This window comes from Hemiscyllium ocellatum, chromosome 14, assembly GCF_020745735.1.
Source record: "Hemiscyllium ocellatum isolate sHemOce1 chromosome 14, sHemOce1.pat.X.cur, whole genome shotgun sequence".
In the NCBI taxonomy this organism is placed as follows: Eukaryota; Metazoa; Chordata; class Chondrichthyes; order Orectolobiformes; family Hemiscylliidae; genus Hemiscyllium; species Hemiscyllium ocellatum.
In genome coordinates this window covers 65675922-65687967 of record NC_083414.1, presented here as the reverse complement: position 1 = coordinate 65687967, position 12046 = coordinate 65675922, and the positions used below count along the sequence as shown (strand labels likewise).

General features: G+C 42.1%; 1 protein-coding gene across 2 annotated transcripts in view; it reads right to left on the bottom strand.

Moving 5' to 3' along the window:
- Positions 1-12046, bottom strand: part of srgap3 (SLIT-ROBO Rho GTPase activating protein 3) — a 199679-nt gene that overhangs the window by 144470 nt on the left and 43163 nt on the right. The gene's annotated exons all lie outside the window — the stretch shown is intronic.

The window sequence follows — 12046 nt, the reverse complement described above, 5'->3', positions numbered from 1 at the left end:
ATGAGGAATTTCATCAGGAATTTTCTGAGGACTCCATTTCGATTCCTGGCACAGCAAATGGTGGAATTTGAATTCAATACAAGTCTGGAATTCAGAACTTAACAATGACTATGATTGTCAGGAAAAACCTCATCTGGTTCCCTAATGTCCTTTAGTGAAAAAGACTGCCAGAAAGACAATTCAATTGATTAATTTAATCACATTCCTATGACATATAGCTTTCAGTCACGTTTCTTACTTGCAAAAACCCAGCAAGTCCATGCCAGTGTTCATATCTACTCGACCCTCCTCCCATTTTCCATCTGAATCTAACATCGCAATCCTCTATTCTCTTCTGTGCATTATTAGTACCACCTTGACTTGGAACTATACTTCTTTACTATTACTGGGAAAATTTCCTACCACACCCTCACTAATGGATCAACTTATAGCAGAGACTCGTAATAGTTTAAGGCAGCAGCTCATTACCAATCTACCCAGAGAAATTAGGAATGGACAATAAATGCTGGTGTTCCCAGTCAATCCAACATCCTGCAAATGAATAAATATGTCTAGCAAGGCCTGAAATGCAACTACAATATTCCCTTCCACCTCTCCCTGTGATAGCGAATGCCATATTCTCATCAATTGTTGGATAAAGGAAGTTCTTCTGAGCTCCTTATTGGATTTGTTCAGAACTATCAGAGATAATATTGATGACTTCTAGTGAGGCTGGTGTGCAAAAGGTGAAATATTCTCCCTCTATCCAATCTATCATGATTTTTTGACATTTTAAAGAACTTTATTAAGTCACTTCTCATCCACTCTTTTTTTCAAGAGAAAGGAGGGTCAGCCGGTCAATCCTTTCCTGATGTGTACTAACATAAAGTCCCTGGTTTCTCATTCTATTTACTACATTCAAGAAAGGGGATAGGATATCAGATTTTTGTGCCCATCATGACTGAAAAGCTGTAGGGATGTGGAAATGACAAGGCACTGGGGGGAACTGGGGGGAAAAGAGGGTGGTTGGAGAGACAAGGGGAAGAGGATGGTCAGAGAGAAAGTTTTGGGGGGGGGGGGGGGGGGCGGTGGTTGGAGATTGGTGTAGTAGCTGGACATTAGTCCTGAGTTCAAATTGCCAAGGTGCACTGGTGCATTGCACTAAAGGTCAATGTGATCGCTCGGCAACATGGTGAAGACCAGATGCCACATGGAGACACATTCACTGACATGTCAGTTCGTTATACATTTTGTGGCACTGTAGTCAGGTCCTGGGGACCAGAATCGATCTCCCTGACCACTGGCTGCCAACAACTTTCTGTTAGTGGCTCTGGTTGACCTTCTGGTATGTTCCAGCTGTCACTGAACCATGGGGTCTTGCTTTGTGCTCACCTGCACCACTATTGCCTCCAGCAGCTCATCCACAAACTCTGAATCCTCTCTCCACCCTGGCATGTGACCTTCACACATCTTTAAACTGCTACAATATTAGTCAGTGCAATTTCCCTTTAAGAGGGACAGCCTGCTGTTAAGCGCAGGTCTGGTGCCACCAGATGATGCAGGGACAATGTGTTTAGCACGGGCCTGAATGGTAGGGGCAGCCAGAAGCAGAGAACATACCCACTCAATAGATACAAAACCTTGCACAAGGTATTTGGCTAAATACTTAAATGAAAACATTGAATTTCAGGGATGAACAGTAGCGTAATGGGACTAACCAGGGACACATGAAGGAGGAACAAGGGTAGGCCATTCCCCCATTCAATAAGATCATGGCCAACCTGATTCTAACCTCAACTCTACAGTTTTGCATATCTCTAACAATCTTCCACCTCCTAGGTAATCAGGAATCAATTTACCGCTGCCTTAAAAATATTTAAAGATTTTGTATCCACTGTTTTTCCAGAAACTGGGTTCCAAAGACTCCTAAAAAAGCTCCTTTATCTCAGTTTTAAAAGGACCACCGCTAATTTCTAAATGATGATCTTTCAGTCTGGACTCCCCCACAAGTGGAAACGTCATTTCCACATTCACCAAGTGAAACCCCCTCAGGATCTTAGCAGGACTTATACACTTAATGGTAAGGTCCTAGGGAGTGTTGCTGAACAAAGAGACCTTGGAGTGCAGGTTCATAGCTCCTTGAAAGTGGACTCGCAGGTAGATAGGATAGTGAAGGCGATGTTTGGTATGCTTTCCTTTATTTGTCAGATTATTGAGTTACAGGGGTTGGGAGGTCATGTTGTGGCTGTACAGGACATTGGTTAGGCCACTGTTGGAATATTGCGTGCAATTCTGGTCTCCTTCCTATCAGAAAGATGTTGTGAAATTTGAAAGGGTTCAGAAAAGATTTACAAGGATGTTGCCAGGGTTGGAGGATTTGAGCTACAGGGAGAGGCTGAACAGGCTGGGGCTGTTTTCCCTGGAGTGTCGGAGACTGAGGGGTGACCTTACAGAGGTTTACAAAATTATGAGAGGCATGGATAGGATAAATAGACAAAGTCTTTTCCCTGGGGTCGGGGAGTCCAGAACTAGAGGGCACAGGTTTAGGGTGAGAGGGGAAAGATATAAAAGAGACCTAAGGGGCAACTTTTTCATGCAGAGGGTGATATGTGTATGGAAGTGGTGGAGGCTGGTACAATTGCAACATTTGGATGGGTATATGAATAGGAAGGGTTTGGAGGGATATGGGCCGGGTGCTGGCAGGTGGGACTAGATTGGGTTGGGATATCTGGTTGGCATGGACAGGTTGGACTGAAGGGTCTGTTTCCATGCTGTACATCTCTATCACTCTATATCTTACACATTTCAATAAAGTCACCTCGGACTCTTCTAAACTCCAGAGTATACAAGTCCACCCTATTCAGCCTTTCCATATAAGACAAACCATTTATTCCAGATATTAAACTAATAAAATCTTCTCTGAACTGCTTCCAACGCATGAACATCCTTCAAAAGTAGTGTCTAGTTCTGTACACAGTACTTCAGATGTGATCTCACCAAATGAATAAACACCTTCAGAGAGCTAGCATAGGTACGATAGCCTGAATAGCTTCCTGCATCCTCCAACATCCTAGGATGCAACATTTAATTCTATTAACATACAGTTAATGAAAGATAGATTGATTCACCTTGTTTTGAAAATTGAATGTTAGCGTGTTCCTAATGTGCAACTAATTTTAAGCAGGTTACTTTGTTCACTTTAACCTATCTCTTGTTTTCATACAGCAGTTCATTAGTTGCATCAAAGACCAATGAAAGAAATTTGGGTAAATTAGAATACATTTGGGAAGAACAGCTAGACGATGGTTAAGTATGACCCGAATAGGTTACTAAAGAAAGTGATAAAGAGGATTCCATTTATGTGTACATTTAAATGCACCTGACAAAGCCATTATCTAATTAAAGTTTACACATCAATAAATCTTTTACAACTCAATTGTATATTTTTAAAAGGTACATTTATCTTTATCATTTACCAATTGTGTGTGCATACACAACTCTTAAAAGCTTAGCAAATTATCTATGGCTTTGCTTAGGCTGCTCTACAATAAAAGAACATAAATATACAGACAAGGGGAGACCAAACAGTCCCACAGGTCTCTGGCCGATTGACATTACCTCAATTTTGCATTCTGGCCGACTCCCCAAGTAAATTTTGACTCCCCAAGGGAAGAACATGCAATTACAATGTCTTTCCGCAATCTAGGATCACACCTAGTCTTTGAGGAAGCCTGGAATGTTCCGACTGAAGGCTGCAAGGAAACTTCAAACTGCAGATTTTCAAAAGTAGATGTAATTCACAACAAACTGAATAGTGTACTCATGTGGCTACAAACATAATGGAAGATCAATTATACCTCTCAGCAGAAAATCATCTCCTATGGACTATATCCCAATCTACAGACTGGGGTATAATCTATCCTAACAAAATTGTTATGATATTAAAGCTTTAAAGAGGTGTATTTTGTCTTTTTAAAAAAATTTTGAACAGAGGTACCAAGCAGATTTTTGAAAACTCAAAAGTCACAGCTTGAGGTCTTGGGGTTTTTAAATAAAAGTTGGAACAATAGAAGCAGCCTGAATGGGTGTGGTCAAGTTCCCTATATTAGAACCATTAATTAGTATTGGTTAATAATCTTTTATCCTGTTACGTTTCCCAATAGAATTAAGTTATACTAATTTCTTCTTCTTGTATTTTAACTAAGGTGAATGAATAAAGTGGAGTTTGTTTCAAATGCTGGGCACTTGCCTCTAAGAAAATTTCAGGTCAAGGCTATCCTCTTAATGTATTTTGAGAAGGTCTGGTCTGTTTCATAACAAAATACAATGAGGAGGAGTTTACAAAAGCCACCCTTTCTGATCTGTGTAGTGGGCTATTGTGTTAGTGTACTGTGAAGATTACAGCTCGAGGACAGCCATTAGACACCTTTACATTCCAAGTGAAGAAATATGGTCTTGCTCCAACTGCGAGAAGCCTGGCTCACCAGTGAAAGCACAATTGAACAGGACAAAGAACAAAACCCTTCCTGTTAACTTGCAGCATCAATCTCAGAATCAAATCTCAAAACTGCTTCACAAATCAACATCAGCAACTTCAGCAACATCCAACTTAATGGCTACAACATTTCACCATCTTCTCTTCAAGGAACGGATTCACTTTTACCTTTAATCTTTTCAACTCTCATCTTTTTACTCAATTACTTTTTATAGTCTATGTGCACGTATCACATTTGATTTACTTTCACATTTAATAGCCAAATAGACTCCTTTAAAACTTCAGGAAACCTGGATAATTTGGCTCCTTTTAAAACACAATTACATTTGAATTGAGGGAACAAAGTACCCATGAGGGAAGGGATCTCTCTAAATTAACCTTGGGGCAACCAACAGAAGGGGTGAATTCAGGGGGTCAGTTCAGGCCTCCTCAGCTGATGGCATAACCCATTTTAGCATCCCTGTCCAGAAAAGGAACACAATGGTTGCCCAGGGAATGGTTGTAACAAAGTGTATCCCCATTTAAATAAAATGAATGTACCCTCCTTGGACATGGATACAGGCACAACATTCCCAAACATGCCAGTATAAATTTGGTCCATTACTGAATAGCTGTTATTAACAACACATACAGAATACATCACCATATTAAACACAAATTTATACACACTGACCCCCAAGAAAAGCCTAGACATGCAACAACACTCCTCAACTGGATCTCAGAGCTGTTGCCTTTTGAAATTGAGCAATCCTAACAGATATCCAGACAACATTCCTCGGCACTTAGCTAAGACTATGCCAGACTGCACTACGGCACTGGTTATGTGTCCTGTAGAGAGCCACAAGGATCTGACAACCAATCTACCACAGAGGCTCAATCCAACTTGTTCCAGGAGAACCGTCTCCATAATTAAGCTGCCTAATTGCATCTCGTACACACCAGTTCATGCCCCGATCACAGTGGAGAGCTAAAGCAGCCCAACCATTCAAACAAGTCGGGAAATATATACGGAAATACATTTAATTAACCTTCAATAAAAATACGCCCATCATCCTAAATCGGTGGCGGTGGGAATTCAGAACCTATTTATTTTCTTCAAAAAGAGGCCTACAATTATACACAATTAGAGACAAAATTATAGAGGACGTTAAATGAAAGTAGAATTATTGGGAAGCCCCATATTGAATACTGTTATGACATTATTTGGTGCAGTGATATAGCTGTAATTGTTGTATAGAAACACAGGATAGCAATGGCACTGGGAGCAGAGCGACGCCTTCATCTATCCGACTACACAGAGCTGGTTTGTTGTTGAGATCAATAGATCCCTATTACTGCCTTCGCTTGCCAAAGCCCATCGCAAAAACCCAGCATGCCTATAAACACCTTCTAATGAACATCTCCTATGTTGCCATCTTCTGCCGCTCTTCAGAAAACTATTTCCAACTCCTTCACCTGTTGTCCCGTTTCCTAGGCACTTCCCCACCCCCATCCTCCTGAGTACCGGAGCACCCGAAGGAAACCCACTCAGACATGGGGAGTATGTGCAAACTCCACAAGAACAAACAGTCACCTGAGGCTGGAATCCAACCCGGGTCCCTGGCACTGTTAGGCTGCTGTGCTAACCATTGAGGTAGAGAGATTTTTGAGGGACACGCGTTGGGTGATAGCACTGTTAAATTCATTTACCAAAGTTACAAAAATAAATAATAAACTACTCACATGAAATGATTTTGTGTTCCTTTATTCATTGCTGGAGTTCAGCAAGATAGTGCTTAGCTCCGGCTGCTACCCCAACCCCTCACTAACATATAAACTACACCCCAAACCCCTCACCAAAGTGGGTATAGACTGTTGTGCAAGGGTTTGAATGGGTTAATGCTGAGGAATGTGAACTGAAAGTTCAATAATAGGGTATTGCTTGGAAACTGGAGTTCTAAAGTGGAGGAGCAATGTACAACTATGTTTTATTTGTACTTCTACATTGTGTTTAAAAAAGTTTTATTTAACATGGGACTATCATTTCAGTTCAGAACAACACGCCTACATGCGTCTTGAACTGCATTTGTTGCTCATATGTGTTAACGTGGATGATTAAAGTCTTGAGGTGAACAGTTCAGTCCGTTGCACAGAGCAGGAAGACAACAAATAGCTACTCACAATGAAGTTCATGAAATAAAACAGATTACAAAGGAAGAAAAGCCAAACAGTATTCCTCAGGGAAATACTGCATCTAGATCCTGCTTCTTAACAAGAAAGTATTATGTCAATGGCCATCACAGTTCTCATAGAATGACAGAATCCCTACACAGTGTGGAAACAGGCTATTTGGCCCAACAAAGTCCACACCAACCCTCCGAACAGTATCCCACCCAGACCTATTCCCCTGCCCTATCAGTTAACATTTCCCCTGACAATGAATCTAACCTACACATCCCTGAACACTGGGCAATTTAGCATGGCCAATTCACCTAACCTACACAGCTTTGGACTGTGGGGGGAAACCGGAGAACCTGGACAAAACCCACACAGACACGGGAAGAATGTGCAAACGCCACACTGTCGCTTAAGGTGGGAATTGAACCTGGGTCCCTGGTGCTGAAAGGCAGCATTGCTAGCCACTGAACTACTGTAAACTCAGCATGACAGAACGTGTGTGCGCGTGCGCGTGTGCGTGTGGTGGGGGCACTGTCATGATATTATCAGATAACCCACAAGTCCTCCCTGAAAAAAACTTAGCACTGTTGCCTTTCAGGCATGTTGGCTCCGAGATGGCTGCTATCTATTACAATATATGTGTCCTGTTTTTGAGTTGGGCTCCTGCTTGCATTGGTTTTAATATTTCTGGGAATTTAACTTTGGAGTCCACTTTTTCTTATATATAGAATCCCCACAGTGTGGAAACAGGCCATTTGGCCCCACAAGCCCGCAGAAGATTTCATCCTCAACTGGAAGTCTTCACCTATTGCTGTTACATTTTCTTCAGTGGATACAGGTGGAAAGATTACAGATAAAAACAGGAAATGCTGGAGAAACTCAGTGGATCTGGCAGTGTCTATAGAGAAAGAAACAGGGGAAACATTTCAAATTCGACAACTTCTGCAGAGAATTACAGTTGCCTGGGTCTCGCACAAAATAGTTGCGATGCTTGGGATTGCTGACATGTTAGACATCGGAATACAAATTTGACGACGAGATCTCTAGCTAATTTGCAGCCAGTTCCAGATCAGAACAGGCCATAAGCTCACTGACATACTCTTAATCGAATGAGGGAAGCAAAGCATGGGGTTCAGTCAGTCAAGTCATTTTGAAAGACAATTGCTGACTTTTATACAGCACTACTCAATTATTGGCCCACCCACCCCTGTGTGGCATATCACCATCAGAATTGCTAATGGGTTGAAAGACCAAAGACCGGGCTCCATATCCTAATGAAGGGCAGCACAGTGGCTCAGTGGTTAGCACTGTTGCCTCACAGAACCAGGACCAGGGTTCAATTCCAGCCTTGGGTAACTGTCTGTGCAAAGTCCCCACAATCTCCTGTCTGCGTGGGTTTCCTCCGGGTGCTCCGGTTTCCTCCCAGCGTCTAATTATGTGCAGGTTAGGTGAATTGGCCATGCTAAATTGCCCAGTGTGTTCAGGGGTGTGTAGGTTAGGTGCATTAGTCAGAGGAAATGTAGAGTAATGGGGCTGGGTGGGATACTGTTCGGAGGGTCGATGTGGACTTGTTGGATCAAATGGTCCGTTTCCACACTGTGGGGATTATACATAAAAAAAGTGGACTCCAAAATTAAATTCTCAGAAATATTAAAACAGATGCAAGCAGCAGCCCAACTCAGAAACAGGACATTTATTGTAACAGATAACAACCATCACAGAGCCAACAGGACTGAATACAGGACCTTCACATGTAGGTTAAATTAAGTCAAAGAACTATCGACCAGTAACAAGTGTTTTTTTTTGGCACAGCTAAAAGAATTGCACAAAGTTCGTACAAGATGATGGCAGAGTAGGATCTCCAGCCAGAGGTCCTCCACTTTGCCAGTTCTTTTTCCTTTCTTTTTTACTTCTCTTTTCCGCAGTTATTATCCCCCGCCGCCATGTTTTAACTTCTTCAACTTTACCGGAGCGAACGAAGAACGGGGGTGAATCCAAGTCCAGCCCGGCACAGGAGACGGGTCAGACACCACACCAAGGCAGGAGGAGAGGTCTGGGAAGGGGCCTGGAGCAGGAGACAGTCTGAGCCCAGGCCAACCTGGGAGACGGCTCCTGGAAGTAAGGCCTGGGCAGGAGCCCAGAGTGGGAGATAGCCCAAGCTCAGGCCAGCCTGGGACGAAAGTCCTGGAAGTGAGTCCTGGGCAAGAGGTCAGCGTATGGAGGAAGTGAGGCATCATGTTCTGAAGCCCAGCGAGTACAGACTCCATGAAAAGGACTGTAATTTGAGGACATTTGAAAAAAAATACATTTTATTCTTATTCTGGACTTATTTTTATCTAGGTGCCCTGTACTATGACGGTGCCAAAGTGGCGACTTTACAAACTTTTCACTACACTCATTCGCATGCATGTGACAATAAAGACTATTCTCCACTGCAGATCAAATCATTGCCCTCCACTTGTTTGGGACAAACCCTAATGGGTAACATAACAATGAAAATAATGTGCAGATCTCACACTGTCAAGAAAGGAATCCAAGTCAATAGCCAAAAGACCTACCAATTTTCCAAATCCAAAAGAGAACACGTTCTGGGAGAAACCTCAAGACAAACCTGAATTTGTGAAATCAGAGACATCTTTTGTGAGGAAAGGATGTAGTAACAGTAAATTATGCAAACAAATATATAATATCAGTGATATGAATAAAACAAAAGCTTTGGGGAGATCTGCTGTCTAATGGTCTGACAGGATTATCACCCAACACAATAATGTCACATGGACCAGAACAGCATGGGACCTCAAAACAGTCAGACCTCCCATCACAGTCTCTCAGTCTTGTAACAATGTTTATCATCAACGGATTGCTACCATGCAATACGTGATGTCTGGTTTAAAGATAACAGCCTCTTCTTTTTAAGACTACAAAGTGGTTTTTCTCTTTCATAAGAACTGGCTGAGCGGATTCCAACCAGGAAAGAGGGTGATGGTAGAAGTAAATCTACCAGCTGTAGCTTTTACCAAGCTGTGCTGTGTTGAGAATCCATCACCACAAGAAAAAGAGAGTCACACCTCCAACTCACCACAGAACCATAAACCACACCCCAACTCACCAGAAAATAATGAAGCACACCTCAAACACACCACAAGTTACATAAATCATACCAGCTCAGAGAAAGAACAGAGGTTCTTTATTTCAACCTATCCGAATTACCATCTACTTGATTTGTTTCAGTCACAGGATTATAGCTTCAGTGTTGACATTGGTGTTTCTGCTTTATCACAGAAGTACCAATCTCACACCCAAAAAATTCCTCAATGAATGCGGATACACAAAGAATTCAAATGAATACAAAATGTGAGCACCCTGATTGCTGTCAGGATTGTACAGCTTTATGTGGACTCATTAAACAAACAAAAAAAAACTGCTTTGATTCCCATTTTGTACCTTACTACTTGATCTCAACTCACGTAGCAATGGGATGACCACAACTAAACTCGGTGTTGCTGAGCTTAGGTGAATGGAGATATGTATGTGTGGGATTGGCTGCAACTTCTCTCAAGTCCAATTTTCTGCTGATGCACATTGTCCACAGTTGTACACAAAAGGCATCCATGACCATAGACAGGTTTGACAGTGTCAGGGGAGGTCGAGGGAAATCTAAGGGGAGGGGAAAACCAAACCAATGCCTTTCACTCTTGCTGACTCGGGTTAAGTGTTGAGGTGACAGTGTCGTGGCCAGCCCAAGGGTAACAGTGGGGAAGACCAGCAGCATGTCAAAACTATTTACGGGAACTGGGAAGGGTCTTTAGGAAAGAAGCACACAGCACAACCAGATGCATGTCCAACAGAATATCCAAAATATATGGATCTAGATGTGGATGGTCTCAGACCTGCTTACAGCCCATTACTATCACAGTGCTACTCCTCCTTGAGTAGTGGTAAGCAGCTCAAGCTCCTGTCAGTTCCAAGGTACCTGTTACATTTTGGAACAGAAATTAGTACAGGCTCAAGGGGTTGAATGGCTGCCAATGAAAAAGACCACAATGATTGGTTTGTCTTACAAATTTCACGTTTCCTTCCACTAATAACATTTGAGTCCCCTGCCCAACAAGGTCCTAATTCTGTCTTTAAAATACTCAATGACACCACTTCCACCACATTCTGAGGCAGGGAGTTCCAAAATCTCAAGAGAGACTTTGAGAGAAAGGAAATTGCCTCATCTCAGTCCTAACTTGTGCCTCCCAGTTCTGGACTGACCCACAAAGAGGAAACCTCCTTTCTCCATTCACTTTATCAACACCATTCAGGATCTTACACACTAATTAAGTCACTCTTCGCAATTCCAGTAGAAACAAGCCTAGTCTGTCCAATCCTTCCTCTTACAACAAACTGGTCACTTCAGGTATCAATCTAGTAAACTTCCTTTGAATCAACTCCACAGCTATGTCCATCCTTAAATCAGAAGGTCAAAACACACAGTATTCAAGACATGGTCTCAACAATGTTTTGTTTAACTGCAGTATAACATCTTGAATTTTAATGTTTAATCCCTCTCATAACAGAGAATAGCATTCCATTAGCCTTCTTGATCACATGTTATCCTTAAATGTTAAAAGTTAACATACATCTGAACACTGAAATCCCTCCATACCTCAGAATTCTGCAACTTTTCTGTTTGAGAGATACCCTGCTTTTTAATTATTCTTGCCAAAATGAACAACTTCACCTTTTCCTCACATTTTACTCCATTTGCCAGGTATTTGCCTAGTCACACTCTGTATCCACCTGCAACTTCCTTAGGTCTCCTTCACAACACACACACCTACTGATCCTGGTATTGTTTGCCTTTGTTCCCCTCATTGAAGTCACTGATGTAGTTTGCAAAACAATGGGGCTCCTACTGAGATCTCAATGGAACTGGTCTCATCCTGTTGATGAAGGGCTTTTGCCCGAAACGTTGATTTCGCTGCTCGTTGGATGCTGCCTGAACGGCTGTGCTCTTCCAGCACCACTGATCCAGAATCTGGTTTCCAGCATCTGCAGTCATTGTTTTTACCTAAGATCCATTTGGCATACTGTTTTCTGCCAATCAGCCAATCTTCTATCCACATCAGTATGTTACCCCCTAAACCATGAGCTTTCACTTTCACAAAAACCTTTAATGTGGCACCTTGTCAAATGTCTTTTGGAAATGTAAGCCCAGCTCAGTGATAGGCCCCCTTTATCCACAGTACATGTTACTCCTTCATAAAATGCCAATAATTTGCCTTTAACAATACCACACCGACATCAATTGTTCTAACCATGCAGCTAGAAGCTCTTCAATGATCAATTCTAACACCTTCCCCATTTCAGACATCAAGCTAACTAGCCAATCACTGTCTATTTTCTGCCTCCCTTCCTTCTTGAAAAACA